This window comes from Nomascus leucogenys, chromosome 21, assembly GCF_006542625.1.
Source record: "Nomascus leucogenys isolate Asia chromosome 21, Asia_NLE_v1, whole genome shotgun sequence".
Classification (NCBI taxonomy): domain Eukaryota; kingdom Metazoa; phylum Chordata; class Mammalia; order Primates; family Hylobatidae; genus Nomascus; species Nomascus leucogenys.
The window spans coordinates 79,445,056-79,466,466 of record NC_044401.1 but is presented as its reverse complement, the minus strand read 5'-3'; the positions used below and the strand labels follow the sequence as shown (position 1 = coordinate 79,466,466).

At 39.7% G+C, this 21,411-nt stretch overlaps 1 protein-coding gene across 6 annotated transcripts in view; it reads right to left on the bottom strand.

Annotated features, from left to right (window-relative positions):
• FHIT (fragile histidine triad diadenosine triphosphatase) overlaps positions 1-21,411 on the bottom strand; it is a 1,530,527-nt gene that overhangs the window by 1,360,542 nt on the left and 148,574 nt on the right. Inside the window, exon 1 of one of the 6 annotated variants that reach the window (XM_030801709.1) lies at positions 2,300-2,435. The exons of 4 other annotated variants lie outside the window; for them this stretch is intronic. The gene's annotated coding sequence lies outside the window, so the exon portion shown is untranslated. Of the gene's footprint in view, positions 1-2,299; positions 2,436-21,411 lie in introns of those variants that run through there. One more of the 6 variants, XM_030801710.1, reaches the window with a different exon arrangement.

The following is a 21,411-nucleotide window of genomic DNA, read 5'->3' as shown; positions in this document are numbered from 1 at the left end:
CAGAAACTCCATTTAACTTCGTGGTTGATAAAGACATCTCGTTCACATCCCTTAACTAACAATAATTATTCTAATTTACCACATAAAGACAAGAAAAACTTATGCACTTAACATTTTGCAGCTGGTTTTGTATCAAGGAACACATGGAAGAGAAATGGTCCCACTCTTGCGATAAAAAAATAACGTATTAAGTAAAAAATAGACCTAACATGAATGTATGCTTTTGGTACATCCTCCCTACATGCCAATCAGTGAAGCAATTAGGAGTTTGGGCTCTCAAAACATACTTGGATTCCAATCCTGGATTTGCCTCTTATGTAATCTAAGAAGGCAAGACACGTAACCTTCCTAATCATCTGTAAAATGGGAGCATATATCAATATCTACCTCATAAGATTAAATTAGACAATCAATCTATGTCAGCTGCTGTTACTACTGTTGTCCTTCTCCTACTCCTCCTCATCACCACTGTCAACATCAAATCAACGTTTTAGTTAAGGTTCTTTGGGGTCAAGCAACACAGATCATCCTGCCTAACGTTAGCAAAATAGAAAAGAGATTTACTGCAAGTATACAGAATAGTGCCTAAAAATCAAAGTAAAACTAAATGAAGCTTAGAACCAACAGGAGGCTGGGGGCAGTGGCTCACACCTGTAATCTCAGCACTTTAGGAGGCCGAGGCAGAGGGATCACTTGATCCCAGGAGTTTGAGACCAGCCTGGACACCATGGCAAAACCCAGTCTCTACAAAAATTTAGCTGGGCATAGTGGCACCCAGCTGTAGCCCCAGTTACTAGAGAGGTTGAGATGGGAGAATTGTTTGAGTCTGGGAGGTTGAGGCTACAGTGACTCATGATCATGCCACTGTGCTCCAGCCTGGGCAACAGAGTGAGATCTTGTCTAAAAAAAAAAAAAAAGAAGAAGCAACAGGAGTCAGGCTCCCAGGAACTCATGGTCAGTTAGTTCTTCAGGCTACTATCATCAGGAAGAATCAGCAACAACCATTTTCCATCCTTGGGTCAATGTACTCAAGATTCAGAATCCATGAAAAAAAGAGTGGTGGGGTGGGGGTAGGGGGGTGGGGTTTGGGACTTGGGCACTGCCTTGGTCACATGACCACTGCTTGGCCTGGGGAAGGCAAGGTGTTTGACAGTTCCAATAATACTGTGTTTGGTGGAGAAGGCTATTCCCCAAGGGAAAGATCCACTTTATAACTCAAAGAAGAGGAGTACAGATACTGAGCAGGTACAAATACCAAGAATTATTATTTTTACACCATTACATCCCAACAACCTACTACGTCAAGCTCAATTAAGTCTGCACCCTCTTCTCTATCATCCTTTCTATTTGGTAATTACTCTTTTAATACATGTTTTTAATTTTGAAGTTGTTGTTAAAACTCAATTTGAGAAAAGCAAAAAGGCCCCAGAGCTCTAAAGTATACATGTCCCTTAAAAAGAAGAAAAAAAAAATATGTATATATATACATATACTGCTTGCTGACAATAAATTATTTTGTTAAAAAACTTCCCTATTAGAATTTCCAGAAAATTTATTGCCTTTATGTTCATGTTATTTAGTAGTAATCTGTGCTATTAAGAAGCACATAAAGCACCCATTGAAAAAGTTATCTGAAGATGATTTAGAGAAACAGTTTGTTCTCTTATAAAGAAATCTCTTTCATGTTTTAAGTTCAATAAGATGATATTTATGCTCATAAATTAGGGTCAAAGGCAACATTTTGTTTTGATAATTTTTTTGTGGATGATGATGTTTTAGTGAGAAAGGACTGACAATAAAAGCAAGAATGTAAGAATAATAAAAATAAATAATAACAAAATACATGACCTACAATTTCATTAAAATTTTCTTCCAGCTTACTAGCTGAACAAATCCCAAACAATGAAAATATACAGAGTCTGATTAATTTGAAGCCCTAAACAACTCTGTAGCTCAGTGAAAACATTTCTCATAAAGCCCAGGGCCCTGAGGGCACACAGAGCTAAGACAAATCCCAGTGTGGTCCACCCTTAGCAGCTGTGTGACTCTAAGCAACTTATTAATCTGCCAAAATACCCAGGTCTCGCCTCATCTGTAAATGAAGTAAATAACGTGGTGGGATGTTTTGAGGACTTGATATAATGCATGGAAGGGTCTTGACACTTTTTCTGGCAAACAGTGAGCACACAGTGATAAACGTTTATAATTCTATGTATGGAGAGAGAGAGAGAGAGAGACCGAGAGAGCATACAAAAGAGCAAGAAAGCAGTAGTTCTCAACAGGGAGTGATTTTGCTCACCAGAGGACATTTGGCAAGGTCTGGAGACATCTGTGGTTGTCAAAACCTGGAGGGTAGAGGGTGCTTCTGGCATCCAGTGGGTAGAGGCCAGGCATGCTGCTTACAGGGAAGCATCTTACAATACAGATGACAAGCCCCCACAACAGAATTATCCAAGCCAAAATGCCTATAATGACAAGGTCAAGAAACAGAAAGAGATTGAGAAACAGAAAGCACTGTGATATAATGCAGAACCTGTAACAGGTTTAGAAGGAAAGGTACATTCAAAGCCAGGATAGGAGAGTAGATCAGAGCAGATTTGAAATTAGATTGACAGGCATCTGCCACATGTAAGCTATTGAGGAAGTGCTCTGAGCCTGAGGATTCTCATTTGAACAATGGGCATAATATGTAACATCATCTACCTCAAAAAGTTGTTAGCAGGCATGATATTCACCCCTGACCAAATCATTACAGATGCCCACTGCGTATAACCAGTAGGACTTCACCAGTGTGTATATCCACTGTCAACCCTAATAGTTAGGTACACATAATAAATAAATGGTTACTAGTCTTGTTATATATTAGACCAACAGCCAGGTTTGAAGTTTGACTCTGCTACACTGGAAATACGTGAAAGGGTTTGTTAATATCAGCAAGAATTAGTGCCCTCATAAGGAAGTAAACAGCAACTAGACTCCAAGTTCAAATGAGTTTTCCCTGTAGGTTAGGTGTCCTCAACTTGGGATCCTTAAAACCTCTGAAATTAAAAAGAAAAAATTACACATATGCGCATATATACACATATGAATGCAACCGAGTGTGTGTGTGTGCGTGTGTGTGTGTGTGTGTGTGTATTTTTCTCTGAAGAGGGGTCCAAAAATGGTGAAGCATCACTGGGTTAGAGGTATACAGTTTTCAATATAAAGTAATAACCAGGATGCAGTAGAGTTTCTGAAGATATCACTCTAGTGTGAAGGAGACAGTATTTGGAAATGGTTACAAACTCAGATCTGGGAGTTTGAATTCTGCCTCTGCCACTTACTGTCTATGCAACCTTGGATAACTGACAGAACAATAACTTCTTGGAGTCTCACATGCAAATGTGGAATGCTCATAATATCCACCTAAGAAGAATCTTAGAGCAATAAAATTAGACAATTCCCATATGGTATTCAGCACAGTACTCAACGCATAGTATAGAAGACCCTGGTTATCCGCAGGACAGATGCTTCAAGATCCCCAGTGGATGCCTGAAACCAAGCATAGTACTATGATTCTCCTACACATGCGTACCCATGAAAAAGTTTAATTTATAAATTAGGCAGAGTAAATATTGACAATGATAGCTAATGATAAAATAGAGCAATTATAACACTATGCCAGCATTACTACTCTTGTGCTGGGGCCATTATTAAGTAAAACAAGGGTTCCTTGAACACAAGCACCATTATACCATGACAGCCGATCTGATAACTGAGATAATGATTAAGTGATGAATGGACAGAGAGCATCTACAGTGCATATGCTGGACAAAGGAATGATTCACCTCCTCACAATGGAGCGAGACAGCATGAGATTCCATCATGCTACTTAGGACGGTGTGCAATTTAAAATTTATACATTGTTTATTCCTGGAATTTTATAGTTAATATTTTTGGACCACAGTTGACCATGGTTAACTGAAACCACAGAAAGCAAAACCATGAATAAGGGGAGACCACTGTATGTGAGGACTAAGAATTAGATACTGCAATGAAAGTATTTGCAAAGACTGTTACATTCAGATGGTGGTGAAGGTTTTTGCCTTCTCTAACTACATATGGCACACACTATCAGAAAAATGGCAGGGATTCATCAATTATTCTATCCATTTACTACTACTTCCCCCAGAGGATCCACTAATTCTGAGACATGCCATGTATAATAATATCTATACAATGTTGAAAAGTGGACAGAAGTAGCTGTGAATCTGGTCACAAAACCTGTTTTTATACAAGAAAGCCTCATTCAAACTTTCTCCTCTGACACATCCCTGGGACCCCCTCTGGGATTTCCATAAACATGATGTTGTGCTTGACTGTGCATTACTATGGAACAATTCTAAGCCTGTCTCACCTATATATAAGATACAGATTCCGCAAGGGCCTTTTCAATCTCCTTCATTCCTCCCAGAACCTGTGCAAACAGGATTTTATGCACAGGTAACCCAAATGAAGCAGGGTTGCCTCGGGACTGGCATCTGCCCAACAACATACCCACAAAGAATGACTCTGTAGGCATTTGCCAGTGCATTGCACAGCAGCACAGTCTAAAATTCTTCCTCACCCATCCATTGCCCCAACCTCAAAGCATCTGCTTTAAAAAAAAAATTCATCTTTCCCTATCTCTCATTCTAACCTATCGCCACCTAGGATGCCCTCAGTGCCATCCTGCTTTTTCGCTGCCACCACATTTACTGTGCTCATGACACCTGTCCCCTCTCTTCAGGGTATCACTCCTGCAAGGCAGAGAGCCTGGCCTGAATACCTTTCTTCTGGAAGCAGCCCTCCAGAATTCTGGGTAACGGATTCCCTATCTTGTTCTATAGAGAAGCTCATTACAAGAAATGCCTGCATTCCTGGCTCAGTGCTCACTTAACCTTCTTCCAGAGGCCACAGGGAGATGATCTTCCAAGTTTCTCTTACCCCAGAATAGTAGTGAAGAAACAAGGACCTCATCTGCACTCTACCTGACTTGCAGGGCAAAGTCAGTATTAATCACAGGTGCCCTTTTTGCTACTGACAGACAAAGACGACGCACTCATAACCAAGAGCTTTTCACCAAACCCTCAGGGCTTTAAATCTTTCTCAAACAAACTGCAATTTGCAAAGAAACACCCTAAATGATGCTGTGCAAGGAAGTTACAGCAGGCACAGAAGGATGGAGTAACATTTCACCATCTGTTTGTGATAATAATAATGCCTCTACTTTGCAAAGTGTCTAATTGATTCTGTGACATAGGCACAAAGATCCTGCCACAATTCTGCCAACAAAAGTTATTCCTAAATTGTACCCTCACAGAGGGAGAGTGCTAAGGTCAGTGGTCCTAAGGACCAATTTTGAGCGTATCAACTTTCTGGTGGCAGAATGATAAGAGTCCTGGGACACACTTAGGCAAGATCGAACCAACTCACTCTATAATAGTTGCTTTGAGCAATGTCCAGCCGGGGACACAGAGAACAGAGAGGTAGGGAATGGATCTAGGGCAGTGTTTTCCACTGGTGGAATGGAAAATGCCTTAAGGTAATATGGATGAACATCTGTCTGGGTTTCCTGTGAAGGAAGCCTGGGCTGCTTTACACTCTAGGGTGTTGAGCTAGGAGGCTTTATTCTGGTACAGTCACCTCACTGATAGTAAGGTAGCAATGTCTCACAAAAGTACATGTTCATGCTTTGTGCTAGAAGAGCATAGACTTAGCCAGGTGCCATCTTTTTCTAAAATGGCAGCACTCAGGCCTCAACTGAAGGGGTTGGGAAAAGTGAGCTGGAAGAAAGAGTCCAGGAGCGGCAGCTCACACCTGTAATCCCAGCACTTTGGGAGGCCAAGGCAGGTGCAACACCTGAGGTCAGGAGTTCAAGACCAGCCTGGCCAACATGGTGAAACCCCGTCTCTACTAAAAAAATTACAGCCAGCTACGTCGAAGGCTGAGGCAGGAGAATCTACCAAACCCAGGAGATGGAGGCTGCTGTGAGCTGAGATTGCACCAATGCACTTCAGCCTAGGCAACAAAGTGAGACTCAATCTCAAAAAAAAAAAAAAAAAAAAAAAAAAAGACGGGGGCAATTCCAAGATGGCTGAATAGGAAGAGCTCCAGTCTATAGCTCCCAGAGTGAGCGACACAGAAGATGGATGATTTCTGCATTTCCAACTGAGGTACCAGGTTCATCTCACTGGGGCATGTCGGACAGTGGGTGCAGGACAGTGGGTGCAGTCCACCGAATGAGAGCTGAAGCAGGGCAAGGCATCACCTCACCCAGGAAGCGCAAAGGGAAAGGGAAATCCCTTTCCTGGACAAGGGAAGCCGGCACAGACAGCACCTGGAAAATCAAGTCACTCCCACCCTAATACTGTGCTTTTACAAGGGTCTTAGCAAATGGCACACCAGGAGATTATATCCCGCGCCTGGCTCAGAGGGTCCCACACACACGGAGCCTCACTTATTGCCAGCACAGCAGTCTGAGATCGAACTGCAAGGCAGCAGCGAGGCTGGGAGAGGGGCACCCACCATTGCTGAGGCTTGAGTAAGTAAACAAAGCAGCCAGGAAGCTCAAACTCGGTGGAGCCCACCACAGCTCAAGGAGGCCTGCCTGCCTCTGTAGACCCCACCTCTGGGGGTAGGGCATAGCTGAACAAAAGGCAGCAGAAACCTCTGCAGACTTAAATGTCCCTGTCTGACAGCTTTGAAGAGAGTAGTGGTTCTCCCAGCAGGGAGTTAGAGATCTGAGAATGGACAGACTGCCTCCTCAAGTGGGTCCCTGAGCCCCGAGTAGCCTAACTGGGAGGAACCCCCAAGTAGGGGCAGACTGACACCTCACACGGCCGGGTACCCCTCTGAGATGAAGCTTGCAGAGGAACGATCAGGCAGCAACATTTGCTGTTCAGCAATATTCGCTGTTCTGCAGCCTCCACTGCTGATAACCAGGCAAAAAGCGTCTGGAGTGGACCTCCAGCAAACTCCAACATACCAGCAGCTGAGGGTCCTGACTATTAGAAGGAAAACTAGCAAACAGAAAGGACATCCACACCAAAACCCCATCTGTACATCACCATCATCAAAGACCAAAGGTAGATAAAACCACAAAGATGAGGAAAAAAACAGAGTGGAAAAACTGACAATTCCAAAAATCAGAGCGCCTCTTCCCCTCCAAAGAAACACAGCTCCTCACCAGCAACGGAACAAAGCTGGACCAAGAATGACTTTGACGAGTTGAGAGAAGAAGGCTTCAGACAATCAAACCTCTCCAAGCTAAAGGAGGAAGTTCAAACCCATTGCAAAGAAGCTAAAAACCTTGAAAAAAGATTAGATGAATGGCTGACTAGAATAACAAGTGTAGAGAAGTCCTTAAATGACCTGATGGAGCCGAAAACCTTGGCTTGAGAACTACTGAGGAATGCACAAGCTTCAGTAACCGATTCGATCAACTGGAAGAAAGGGTATCAGTGATTGAAGACGACATGAATGAAATGAAGTGAGAAGAGAAGTTTAGAGAAAAAAGTAAAAAGAAATGAACAAAGCCTCCAAGAAATATGGGACTATGTGAAAAGACCAAATCTATGTCTGATTGGTGTACCTGAAAGTGACGGGGAGAATGGAACCAAGTTGGAAAACACTCTGCAGGATATTATCCAGGAGAACTTCTCCAATCTAGCAAGGCAGGCCAACATTCAAATTCAGGAAATACAGAGAATGCCACAAAGATATTCCTTGAGAAGAGCAACTCCAAGACACATAATTGTCAGATTCACCAAAGTTGAAATGAAGGAAAAAATGTTAAGGGCAACCAGAGAGAAAGGTTGGGTTACCCACAAAGGGAAGCCCATCAGAGGAACAGTGGATCTCTCGGCAGAAACTCTACAAGCCCAAAGAGAGTGGGGGCCAATATTCAACATTCTTAAAGAAAAAAAATTTCAACCCAGAATTTCATATCCAGCCAAACTAAGCTTCATAAGTGAAGGAGAAATAAAATCCTTTACAAACAAGCAAATGCTCAGAGATTTTGTCACCACCAGGCCTGCCCTAAAAGAGCTCCTGAAGGAAGCACTAAACCTGGAAAAGAACAACTGGTACCAGCCACTGGAAAAACATGCCAAAATGTAAAGACCATCAATGCTAGGAAGAAAATGCATCAACTAACAAGCACAATAACCAGCAAACATCATAATGACAGGATCAAATTCACACATATCAATACTAACCTTAAATGTAAACGGGCTAAATGCTCCAATTAAAAGACACAGACTGGCAAATTGGAAAAGCGTCAAGACTCATCAGTGTGCTGTATTCCGGAGACCCATCTCACGTGCAGAGACACACATAGGCTCAAAATAAAGGGATGGAGGAAGATCTACCAAGCAAATGGAAAACAAAAAAAGGCAGGAGTTGCAATGCTAGTCTCTGATAAAACAGACTTTAAACCAACAAAGATCAAAAGAGACAAATAAGGCCATTACATAATGGTAAAGAGATCTATTCAACAAGAAGAGCTAACTATCCTAAATATATGTGCACCCAAAACAGGAGCACCCACATTCATAAAGCAAGTCCTTAGAGACCTACAAAGAGACTTAGACTCCCACACAATAATAATGGGAGACTTTAACACTCCACTGTCAACATAAGACAGATCAACGAGACAGAAAGTTCACAAGGATATCCAGGAATTGAACTCAGCTCTGCACCAAGCGGACCTAATAGATGTCTACAGAACTCTTGGAGACAGGAAGGGGAACATCACACAGCGGTGCCTATCGTTGGGTGGAGGGATGGGGGAGGGATAGCATTAGGAGATATACCTAATGTAAACGACGAGTTAATGGGTGCAGCACACCAACGTGGCACATGTATACATATGTAGCAAACCTGCACGTTGTGCACATGTACCCTAGAACCTAAAGTACAATAATAAAACAAAATAAATAAATAATAAATAAAAAGAGAGAGAGAGAGAGACAGAAGCAGCTTTGACTGTATAATCTTAAACTGTCTTTTCCAGCAGGGAGGGTCCAGGCCCACACTCCTGGTCCCAAACTAATGAAAATTGGACACTTGGCTTATGGCCTCTTGCTGAGGTCTCCATGATCAAAGGGTCACCAACCACTATTGAAAAGTTAAATTCCAATCTGGCTTTTAAGAATTAGTATATATCGCCTAGGTGCAGTGGCTCATACCTGTAATTCCAGCACTTTGGGAGGCTGAGGCAAGAGAATTATTTGAGGCTAGGAGTTCGAGACCAGCGTGGGCAAATTAGCAAGACTCCAGTCTCTACAAAAAAAACAAACAAAAAAAATTAGCCAGATTTGGTGGTGCATGCCTATAGTTCTAGTGACTTGGGAAGCTGGAGGTGGGAGAATCATCAGAGTCCAGGAGCATGAGGCTGCAGTGAGTTATGATCACCACTGCACTCCAACCTGAGTTAAGAGAGCAAGATTCTGTCTCAAAAAATTAAAATTACTATATATGATTTTTCTATGTATACCATATGTTATATATACACACAATATACTTATATACATATACAATATATTTACATAGATAAATTATTTGCATATGCTTTGGGATTGTTGGTGCTAATTAATATTAAATCTGAAAAAAAATTATCTTTTTATCTTTAAACTAAGTGACAAGGAGCTAAACATTTCTTTATTGGTAACTGATTATGAACAGTTCCACTCTATTTACAGGGAAAGCTATTTTCTGTAAAATCAATTAGATTTATACTTCATCATTTATTTTTATTCTTTAATTTTAAAACAAGAAAAACATGGCTTTATTTTATTTAACTTATATTTTAGGTTTGGGGGTACATATACAAGTTTGTTATACAGGTAAACTTGTGTCATGGGGGTTTGTTGTACAGATTATTACATCACCCAGATATTAAGCTTAGTATCTGTTATTTTTCTTGATCCTCACCCTCCTCCCACCCTCCACTCTGTGATAGGCCCCCGTATGTGTTGTATCCCTCTATGTATCCATGTGTTCTCATCATTTGCCTCCCACTTATAAGTGAGAAACTAAAGTATTTGGTTTTCTGTTCCTATGTTAGTTTGCTAAGAATAATGGCCTCCAGCTGTATCCATGTTCCTGTAAAGGACATGAGCTCATTCATTTTTAGGGTTGCATGGTATTCCATGGTGTATATGTGCCACATTTTCCTTATCCAGTCTATCATTGATGGGCATGTGGGTTGGTTCCAAGTCTTTGCTATTGTGAATAGTGCCACAATACACATACCTGTGCATATGTCTTTACAGTAGCATGATTTATAATCCTTTGGGTATATACTCAGTAATGGGATTGCTGGGTCAAATGGTAATTCTAGTTCTAGATAATTTAGGAATTGACACACTGTCTTCCACAATGGTTGAACTAATTTACACTCCCACCAACAGTGTATAAGCATTCCTTTTTGTCCAGACCCTGACCAGCATCTGCTACTTTTTGACTTTTTAATAATAACCATTTTGACTGGTGTGAGACTGTATCTCGTTGTGGTTTTGATTTGCATTTCTCTAATGATCAGTGATATTGAGCTTTTCTTTCCAGATTTTTGTTGGCCACATGTATGTCTTCTTTTGAAAAGTGTTTGTTCATGTCCTTTGCCCACTTTCTAATAGGGTTGTTTTTCTCTTGTAAATTTAAGTTCTTTATATATGCTGGATATTAGACCTTTGTTAGATGCATAGTTTGCAAAAACTTTCTCCCATTCTGTAGGTTGTCTATTCACTCTGTTGGTAGTTTCCTTTGCTGTGCAGAAGCTCCTTAGTTTAATTAGCTCTCATTTGTCAATTTTTGCCTTTGTTGCTATTACTTTTAGCATCTTTGTCATTAAATCTTTGCCTGTTCCTATGTCCTTAATGGTATTGCCTAGGTTGATTTCCAGGGTTTTTATAGTTTGGGGTTTTTACATTTAAGTCTTTAAGCTATCTGGAGTTAATTTTTGTATATGATGTAAGGAAGGGGTCCAGTTTTAATCTTCTGCATATGGCTAGCAACTTAACCCAGTACCATTTATTGAATAGGGAATCCTTTCCCCATTGCTTGTTTTTGTCAGGTTTATTGAAGATCAGATGGTTGTAGGTGTACAGCCTTATTTCTGGGTTCTGCAATCTGTTCCATTGGGCTATGTGTCTGTCTTTGTACCAGAACCATGCCGTTTTGGTCACTGTAGCCTGGTAGTACAGTTTGAAATTGGGTAACATGATGCCTCCAGTTTTGTTCTTTTAGCTTGGGATTGCCTTGGCTCTTGGGCTCTTTTCTGCTTCCATATGAATTTTAAAATAGTTTGTTTCTAGTTCCGTGAAGAATCTCAATGGTAGATTAACAGGAATAACATTGAATTTCTATAATATGTTTTATATATGTTTTGGGCCATATGGCCATTTGTATGATATTTATTCTTCCTATCCATGAGCATGGAATGTTTTTCCATTTGTTTGTGTCATCTCTGATTTCCTTGAGCAGAATTTTGTAGTTCCCCTTGTGGAGATCTTTCACCTCCCTAGTTTGCTGGATTCCTAGGTATTTTATTCTTTTGTGGCAATTATGAATGTGACTATGTTCCTGATTTGGCTCTCGGCTTGACTATTGTTGGTATATAGGAATGTTTGTGATTTTTGCACATGGATTTTGCATCCTGAGACTTTGCTGAAGTTGTTATAAGCTTAAGAAGCTTTTAGGCTGAGACGATGGGGTTTTCTAGATATAGGATTATGTCACCTGCATTTGAATGCACTTTATTTCTTTATCTTGCCTGATTGCCCTGGCCAGGACTTCTAACACTATGTTGAATAGACGTGGTGAGAGAGGGCATCCTTGTCTTATGCTGATTTTCAGTGGGAATGCTTCCAGTTTTGCCCATTTAGTATGATGCTGGCTGTCTGTTTGCCATAGGTGGCTCTTATTATTTTGAGGTATGTTCCTCCAATAAGGAGTTTAGTGAGAGTTTTTTTAACATAAACCGGTGTTAAATTTTATCAAAAGCCTTTTCTACATCTATTGAGATAATCATGCGGTTTTTGTCTTTAGTTCTGTTTATGTGATGAATAATATTTATGGATTTGCATATGTTGAACTAACTTTGCATCCCAGGAATAAAGGCTACTTGATCACGGGGAGTAAGCTTTTTGATGTGCTGCTGGATTCGGTTTGCTAGCATTAGGTCAAAGATTTTTGCATCGATATTCATCAAGGATATTGGCCTGTAGTTTTCTTTTTTTGTTGTATCTCTGTCAGGCTTTGTTATCAGGATGCTGCTGTCCTCATAGAATGAGTTAGGGAGGAGTCCCTCCTCAATTTTTTGGAATAGTTTCAGCAGGAATGCTACCAGCTCTTCTCTGTACATCTAGTAAAATTTAGCTGTGAATCCATCTAGTACTGGGCTTTTTTTGGTTGGTAGGCTATTTATTATTGTCTAAATTTCAGAGCTCCCTATTGGTCTGTTCTAGGATTCAGTTTCTTCCTGATTCAGTCTTGGGTGGGTGAACGTGTCTAGGACTTTACCCATTTCTTCTAGATTTTCTAGCTTAACTGCATAGAGGTGTTTATAATATACTCTGATAGTTATTTGTATTTCGGTGGGGTCAGTGATAATATCCTCCTTGTGATTTCTGATTGTGTGTATTTGAATCTTCTCTTTTCTTCTTTATTAGTCTAGCTAGTGGTCTATTTTATTATTAATAATTCTTTCAAAAAACAGCTCTGGATTCCTTGATCTTTTTTTATCCAAGTAATTGAACAATTCTACAATTATTAAATTTTACACCAGGAATGTATGAAAGTTCCAGTTTCGGGACATCCTTGCTGATGCTTGTTATTGTTGTCTGATTTAGTGGGTGTGAAGTGGTGTCATATTGTGGTTTTGATTTCTATTTCCCTAATGACAGATAACACTGAGCATCTTTTTTTTTTTATTATATTTTAAGTTCGAGGGTACATGTGCACAATGCACAGTTTTGATACATAGGTGTACATGTGCCATGTTGGTTTGCTGCACCCATCAACTCATCATTTACATTAGGTATTTCTCCTAATGCTATCCCTCCCCCAGCCCCACATCCCCAGACAGGACCCAGTGTGTGTTGTTCCCTGCCCTGTGTCCAAATGATCTCATTGTTCAATTCCCACCTATGAGTGAGAAAATGCAGTGTCTGGTTTTCTGTCCTCGTAATAGTTTGCTGAGAATGATGGTCTCCAGCTTCATCCATGTCCCTACAAAGGACATGAACTCATCCTTTTTTATGGCTGCATAGTATTCCATGGTGTATATGTGCCACATTTTCCTTATCCAGTCTATCATTGATGGGCATGTGGGTTGGTTCCAAGTCTTTGCTATTGTGAATAGTGCCACAATACACATACCTGTGCATATGTCTTTATAGTAGCATGATTTATAGTCCTTTGGGTATATACTCAGTAATGGGATTGCTGGGTCAAATGGTAATTCTAGTTCTAGATAATTGAGGAATTGACACACTGTCTTCCACAATGGTTGAACTAATTTACACTCCCACCAACAGTGTAAAAGCATTTCTATTTCTCCACACCCTCTCGAGCATCTGTTGTTTCCTGACTTTTTAATGATTCCCATTCTAACTGGCATAAGATCATATCTCATTGTGGTTTTGATTTGCATTTTTCTAACGACCAGTGATGACGAGTATTTTTTCTTTTTTTTTTTATTATTATTATACTTTAGGTTTTAGGGTACATGTGCACAATGTGCAGGTTTGTTACATATGTATTCATGTGCCATGTTGTTTTGCTGCACCCATTAACTCGTCATTTAGCATTAGGTATATCTCCTAATGCTGTCCCTCCCCCCTCCCCCCAACCCACAATAGTCCCCGGAGTGTGATGTTCCCCTTCCTGTGTCCATGACTTCTCATTGTTCAATTCCCACCTATGAGTGAGAACACGTGTGTTTGGTTTTTTGTCCTTGCGATAGTTTACTGAGAATGATGTTTTCCAGTTTCATCTATGTCCCTACAAAGGACATGAACTCATCATTTTTTATGGCTGCATAGTATTCCACGGTGTATATGTGCCACATTTTCTTAATCCAGTCTATTGTTGTTGGACATGTGGGTTGGTTCCAACTCTTTGCTATTGTGAATAGTGCCACAATAAACATATGTGTGCATGTGTCTTTATAGCAGCATGATTTACAGTCCTTTGGGTATATACCCAGTAATGGGATGGCTGGGTCAAATGGTATTTCTAGTTCTAGATCCCTGAGGAATCGCCACACTGACTTCCACAATGGTTGAACTAGTTTACAGTCCCACCAACAGTGTAAAAGTGTTCCTATTTCTCCACATCCTCTCCAGCACCTGTTGTTTCCTGACTTTTTAATGATGGCCATTCTAACTGGTGTGAGGTGGTATCTCATTGTGGTTTTGATTTGCATTTCTCTGATGGCCAGTGATGATGAGCATTTTTGCATGTGTTTTTTGGATGCATAAATGTCTTCTTTTGAGAAGTGTCTGTTCATGTCCTTTGCCCACTTTTTGATGGGGTTGTTTGTTTTTTTCTTGTAAATGTGTTTGAGTTCATTGTAGATTCTGGATATTAGCCCTTTGTCAGATGAGTAGGTTGCAAAAATTTTCTCCCATTCTGTAGGTTGCCTGTTCACTCTGATGGTAGTTTCTTTTGCTGTGCAGAAGCTCTTTAGTTTAATTAGATCCCATTTGTCAATTTTGGCTTTTGTTGCCATTGCTTTTGGTGTTTTAGACATGAAGTCCTTGCCCACGCCTATGTCCTGAATGGTATTGCCTAGGTTTTCTTCTAGGGTTTTAATGGTTTTAGGTCTAACATGTAAGTCTTTAATCCATCTTGAATTAATTTTTGTATAAGGTGTAAGGAAGGGATCCAGTTTCAGCTTTCTACATATGGCTAGCCAGTTTTCCCAGCACCATTTATTAAATAGGGAGTCTTTTCCCCATTTCTTGTTTTTGTCAGGTTTGTCAAAGATCAGATAGTTGTAGATATGCGGCATTATTTCTGAGGGCTCTGTTCTGTTCCATTGATCTATGTCTCTGTTGTGTCCAGTACCATGGACGAGCATTTTTTCATGTGTCTGCTGGCTGCATAGATGTCTTCTTTTCAGAAGTGTCCATTCATATCCTTTGCCCACTTTTTGATGGGTTTGTTTGGATTTCTTATAAATTTGTTTGAGTTCTTTGTAGATTCTGGATACTAGCCCTTTGTCAGATGAATAGATTGCAAAAATTTTCCCCCATTCTACAGGTTGCCGGTTTACTCTGAAGGTAGTTTCTTTTGCTGTGCAGAAGCTCTTTAGTTTAATTAGATCACATGTGTCAACTTTAGCTTTTGTTGCCATAATGCTTTTGGTGTTTTAGTCATGAAAGTCTTTGCCCATGCCTATGTCCTGAATAGTATTGCCTAGGTTTTCTTCTAGAGTTTTTATGGTTTTAGGTCCAACATTTAAGTCTTTAATCCATCTTGAATTAATTTTTGTATAACATGTAAGGAAGGGATCCAGTTTCAGCTTTCTACACATGGCTAGCCAGTTTTCCCAGCACCATTTATTAAATAGGGAATCCTTTCCCCATTTCTTGATTTTGTCAGGTGTGTCAAAGATCAGATGGTTGTAGATGTGTGGTGTTATTTCTGGGGGCTCTGTTCTATTCCATTGGTCTATCTCTCTGTTTTGGTGCCAGTACCATGGTGTTTTGGTTACTGCAGTCTTGTAGTATAGTTTGAAGTCAGGTAGCGGGATACCTCCAGCTTTGTTCTTTTGCTAGGGTTCTCTTGGCAATGCAGGCTCTTTTTTGGTTCCATATGAACTTTAGTTTTTTCCAATTCTATGAAGAAAGTCACTGGTAGCTTGATGGGGATGGCATTGAATCTATAAATTACTTTGGGCAGGATGGGCATTTTAATGGGTATTGATTCTTCCTATCCATGAGCATGGAATATTCTTCCATTTGTTTGTATCCTCTTTGATTTCGTTGAGCAGTGGTTTGTAGTTCTCCTTGAAGAGGTCCTTCACATACCTTGTAATTTGGATTCCTAGGTATTTTATTCTCTTTGAAGCAGTTGTGAATGGGAGTTCACTCATGATTTGGCTCTCTGTTTGTCTGTTATTGGTGTATAGGAATGCTTGTGATTTTTGCGTATTGATTTTCTATCCTGAGACTTTGCTGAAGTTGCTTATCAGCTTAAGGAGATTCTGAGCTGAGACAATGGGGTTTTCTAAATATACAATCATGTCATCTGCAAACAGGGACAATTGGACTTCCTCATTTCCTAATTGAATACCCTTTATTTCTTTATCTTGCCTTGTTGCCCTGGCCAGAACTTCCAACACTGTGTTGAATAGGAGTGGTGAGAGAGGGCTTCCTTGTCTTGTGCCAGTTTTCAAAGGGAATGCTTCCAGTTTTTACCCATTCAGTATGATATTGGCTGTGGGTTTGTCATAAACAGTTCTTATTATTTTGAGATACGTTCCATCAGTACCTAGTTTATTCAGAGTTTTTAGCATGAAGGGTTGTTGAATTTTGTCAAAGGCCTTTTCTGCGTCTACTGAGATAATCATGTGGTTTTTGTCTTTGGTTCTGTTTATGTGATGGATTACGTTTATTGATTTGCATATGTTGAACCAGGCTTGCATCCTAGGGTGAAGCTAACTTGATCATGGTGGATAAGCTTTTTGATGTGCTGCTGGATTCGGTTTGCCAGTATTTTATTGAGGATTGTTGTATCAATGTTCATCAGGGATATTGGTCTAAAATTCTCTTTTTTTGCTGTGTCTCTGCCAGGCTTTGGTATCAGGATGATGTTGGCCTCATAAAATGAGTTAGGGAGGATTCCCACTTTTTCTATTGATTGGAATAGTTTCAGAAGGAATGGTACCAGCTCCCCTTTGTACCTCTGGTAGAATTTGGCTGTGAATCTTTCTAGTCCTGGACTTTTTTGGTTGGTAGGCTATTAATTATTGCCTCAATTTCAGAGCCTGTTATTGGTGTATTTGGAGATTCAACTTTTTCCTGGTTTAGTCTTGGGAGGGTGTATGTGTCCAGGAATTTATTCATTTCTTCTAGATTTTCTAGTTTATTTGCATAGAGGTGTTTATTGTGTTATCTGATGGTAATTTGTATTTCTTTGGGATCAGTAGTGATATCCCCTTTATCATTTTTTATTGCATCTATTTGATTCTTCTCTTTTTTCTTATTATTCTTGCTAGCGGTCTATCAATTTTGTTGATCTTTTCAAAAAACCACCTCCTGAATTCATTGATTTTTTGAAGGGTTTTTTGTGTCTCTATCTCTTTCAGTTCTGCTCTGATCTTAGTTATTTCTTGCTTTCTGCTAGCTTTTGAATGTGTTTGCTCCTGCTTCTCTAGTTCTTTTAAATGTGATGTTAGGGTGTCAATTTTAGATCTTTCCTGCTTTGTCTTGTCGGCATTTAGTGCTATAAATTTCCCTCTATGCACTGCTTTAAATGTGTCCCAGAGATTCTGCTACGTCGTGTCTTTGTTCTCGTTGGTTTCAAAGAACATCTTTATTTCTGCCTTCATTTCATTATGTACCCAGTAGTCATTCAGGAGCAGGTTGTTCAGTTTCTGTGTGGTTGTGCGGCTTTCAGTGAGTTTCTTAATCCTGAGTTCTAATTTGATTGCACTGTGGTCTGAGAGACAGTTTGTTGTGATTCCTTTTCTTTTATCTTTGCTGAGGAGTGCTTTACTTCCAACTTTGTGGTCAATTTTAGAATAAGTGCAATGTGGTGCTGAGAAGAATGTATATTCTGTTGATTTGGAGTGGAGAGCTCTGTAGATGTCTATTAGGTCTGCTTGTTGCAGAGCTGAGTTCTGGTCCTGGAAATCCTTGTTAATCTTCTGTCTCGTTGATCTGTCTAATATTGACAGTGGGGTGTTAAAGTCTCCCATTATTATTGTGTGGGCGTCTAAGTCTCCTTGTAGGTCTCTGAGGACTTGCTTTATGAATCTGGGTGCTCCTATATTGGGTGCATATATATTTAGGATAGTTAGCTCTTCTTGTTGAATTGATTCCTTTGCCATTATGTAATGGCCTTCTTTGTCTCTTTTGATCTTTGTTGGTTTGAAGTCTGTTTTATCAGAGACTAGGATTGCAACCCCTGCTTTTTTTTCTTTTTTCTTTCCATTTGCTTGGTAGATCTTCCTCCATCCCTTTATTTTGAGCCTATGTGTGTCTTTGCACATGAGATGGGTCTCCTGAATATAGCACACTGATGAGTCTTGGCTCTTTATCCAATTTTCCCGTCTGTGTCTTTTAATTGGGGCATTTAGCCCATTTACATTTAAGGTTAGTATTGATAATTGTGGAATATCATGATGTTAGCTGGTTATTTTGCAGACTTGTTTATGTGGTTGTTTTATAGTGTCACTGGTCTGTATACTTCACCATGTTTTTCTAGTGACTGGTAGCCATCCATTCTTTCCATATTTAGTGCTTCCTTCAGGAGATCTTGTAAGGCAGGTCTGTTGGTAATGAATTCTCTCAGCATTTGCTTTTCTGAAAAGGATCTTATTTCTCCTTCATTTATGAAGCTTAGTTTGGCTGGATATGAAATTCTGGAATAGAACTTCTTTTCTTTAAAACAGTTGAACATTGGCCCCCAATCTCTTCTGGCTTGTAGGGTTTCTGCTAAGAGGTCTGCTGTTACTCTGATGAACTTCCCTTCGTAGGTGAGCCGACCTTTCTCTCTAGCTGCCTTTAACATTTTTTCTGTCATTTCAACCATGGAGAATCTGATGATTATGTGTTTTGGGGATGATCTTCTTGTGAAGTATCTTACTGGGGTTCTCTGTATTTCCTAAATTTCAATGTTGGCCAGTCTAGCTAAGTTGGGGACATTCTCATGAATGATATCCTGAAATATGTTTTCCAAGTTGGTTCCATTCTGCCCATCTCTTTCAGGGATACCAATGAATCACAGATTTGGTCTCTTCACATAATCCCATATTTCTCAGAGGTTTTGTTCATTCTTTTTCATTCTTTTTTCTCTATTATCTGACTGTCTTGTTTCAGAAAGCCAGTCTTCAAGCTCTGAAATTGTTTCCTCTGCTTGGTCTATTCTGCTATTAATACTTGTGATTGCATTATGAAATTACTATAGTGTATTTTTCAGCTCTATCAGGTCAATTACGTTCTTTTCTATACTGTCTATTTTGTCTGTCACCTACTGAATTGTTTTATCATGATTTTCAGCTTCCTTGTATTGAGTTTCAATGTAGTCCTGTAGCTCAATGATTTTCATTCCTATCCATATTTTGAACTCTATTTCTGTTATTTCACCCATCTCAACCTGGTGCAGAACCCTTGCTGGAGAGGTGATATGATTGTCTGGAGAAAAGAAGGCACTCTGGCTTTTTGAGTTTTCAGGATTCTTGTGCTGATTCTCTCTCATCTTTGTGGGCTTATCTACCTTTAATCTTTGAGGTTGCTTACCTTTGGATGCTTTTTTTTTTCTTTTAACCTCTTTGATGACCTTGAGGGTTTCATTGTGGTATAAGACGGATTTGCCCCCCTGGCTTCATTTCTGAAAGATTTTAGGGGGCTAACACTCAGCTTCCAACTCATGGACTGTGTGCCCTAACTCTGGGGGATTTGTATTGTTTTAATTTTAAAACAGGAAATGGCATTGCTTTATTTTCACTAAGTATATTATTACTTTCTATTTATGGTCAGTAACGCTGCTCTTACATTCATGGTGAGAGTCTGCAAATTCTGTTTAATATGTGAATATAAGTAAATAAAAGTGAGTGACTTTTTTTAAATTAAAATAATAATAATAATAAAAGTGGTCTGCATATTTGGCCCAAAGCAAAAAAGTTTGGGATAAACTCTCCCTGAACCCCAGCTCTTCCCATCCCAACCACCTATTTTTCCTCAAAAGCCTGGATTTGGGTGTGAAGGTTTTTAGATTCTCCTTTCTTCTTTACCCTTATACTCACTTGGGATCCTTCACAACCAGCCTATCAACATAATTTGGGAAAAGGTTATTTGTGCAGAAAAGGTCTGGTTCTTTCCTACTGGAGAATTGCAGAGTAAATAAAACAAATGAATCAATTCAAAGACCCTTTCAGACTCCAGCAACTTTTGCATTTTTACAATGGTAAAAGGCAGCCAAACCTCTCATTTGCCCAGAAGTTCTTTCTTTTTCCAGTGGTTTTAAATGGCTCTAAAGAGAATGATCCAACTTAGCAGATAAAAGGCCAAGCCTCCTATATAGAGAGGTCTTAATGTTTTCTTTTCAGCTTTGGAACCAGCTGATTATTAGCACTGTATCCTTGAACAAGTCACCGAGAGCCTGAATTTCTACACTTGACAAACGAGCACCTACTTCACAAGGGAGATAATGAGCATCAGGCACTTAGTTGAGGGTCAGGCACATAGAAGGGCTTTAAAGAGCTATTACAATTATTATTATTTTGTTTGTTTGTTTTAATATATGTATACATTGTGAAATGATTGCCACAATCAAATTAATTATCATGTCCATCACTGCCCAGTTATGATTTGTGTGTGTGGTGAGAACACTTAAGATCTATTCTCTTTGCAATTTCAAGTGTACAATGCATTATTATTATTAACTATAGTCACCATGCTATACAATAGATCTCCAGAACTTCCTCCGCTCTAATTAAAACTGTATGTTTTACCAGCATCTCCCTAATCCCCCACCTCCTCCCAGCCCTTGGCAACAACCATCATTCTACTCTCTGCTTCTATGAGCTTGGCTTTTTTAATTAATTAATTTTTTAATAGACAAATAAAAATTGTATATATTTATCATGTACAACATATTTTAAAATATGTATGCATTGTTAAATGGCTAAACTGAGCGAATTAACATATGCATTCATCACATCTTTTTGTTTGTTTGTTTGTTTTTTGAGATGGAGTCTTGCTCTGTCATCCAGGCTGGAGTGAAGTGGCGCATGTCAGCTCACTGCAACCTCTACCTCCCGGTTCAAGTGATTCTACTGCCTCAGCCTCCTGAATAGCTGGGACTACAGGCATGAGCCACCACGCCCGGCTAATTTTTGTATTTTTAGTAGAGATAGGGTTTCATCATATGGGACAGGCTGGTCTCAAACTCCTGACCTTGTGATCTGCCCACCTCGGCCTCCCAAAGTGCTGGGATTACAGGCATGAGCCACCACACCCGGCCCATCACATCATTTTTTATAGTGAGAACACTTAAAATTTATTCTGTAGTGCTTTTCAAGAAATAATATGTGGTTATTAACCATAGTCATTATGTTGTACAATAGATCTCTTTAATTCATTCCTCCCATAACTGAAATTTTGTACCCTTTGACCAACAATTCTCCAACTGCCCACCCTCCGCCCCAAGTCCTGG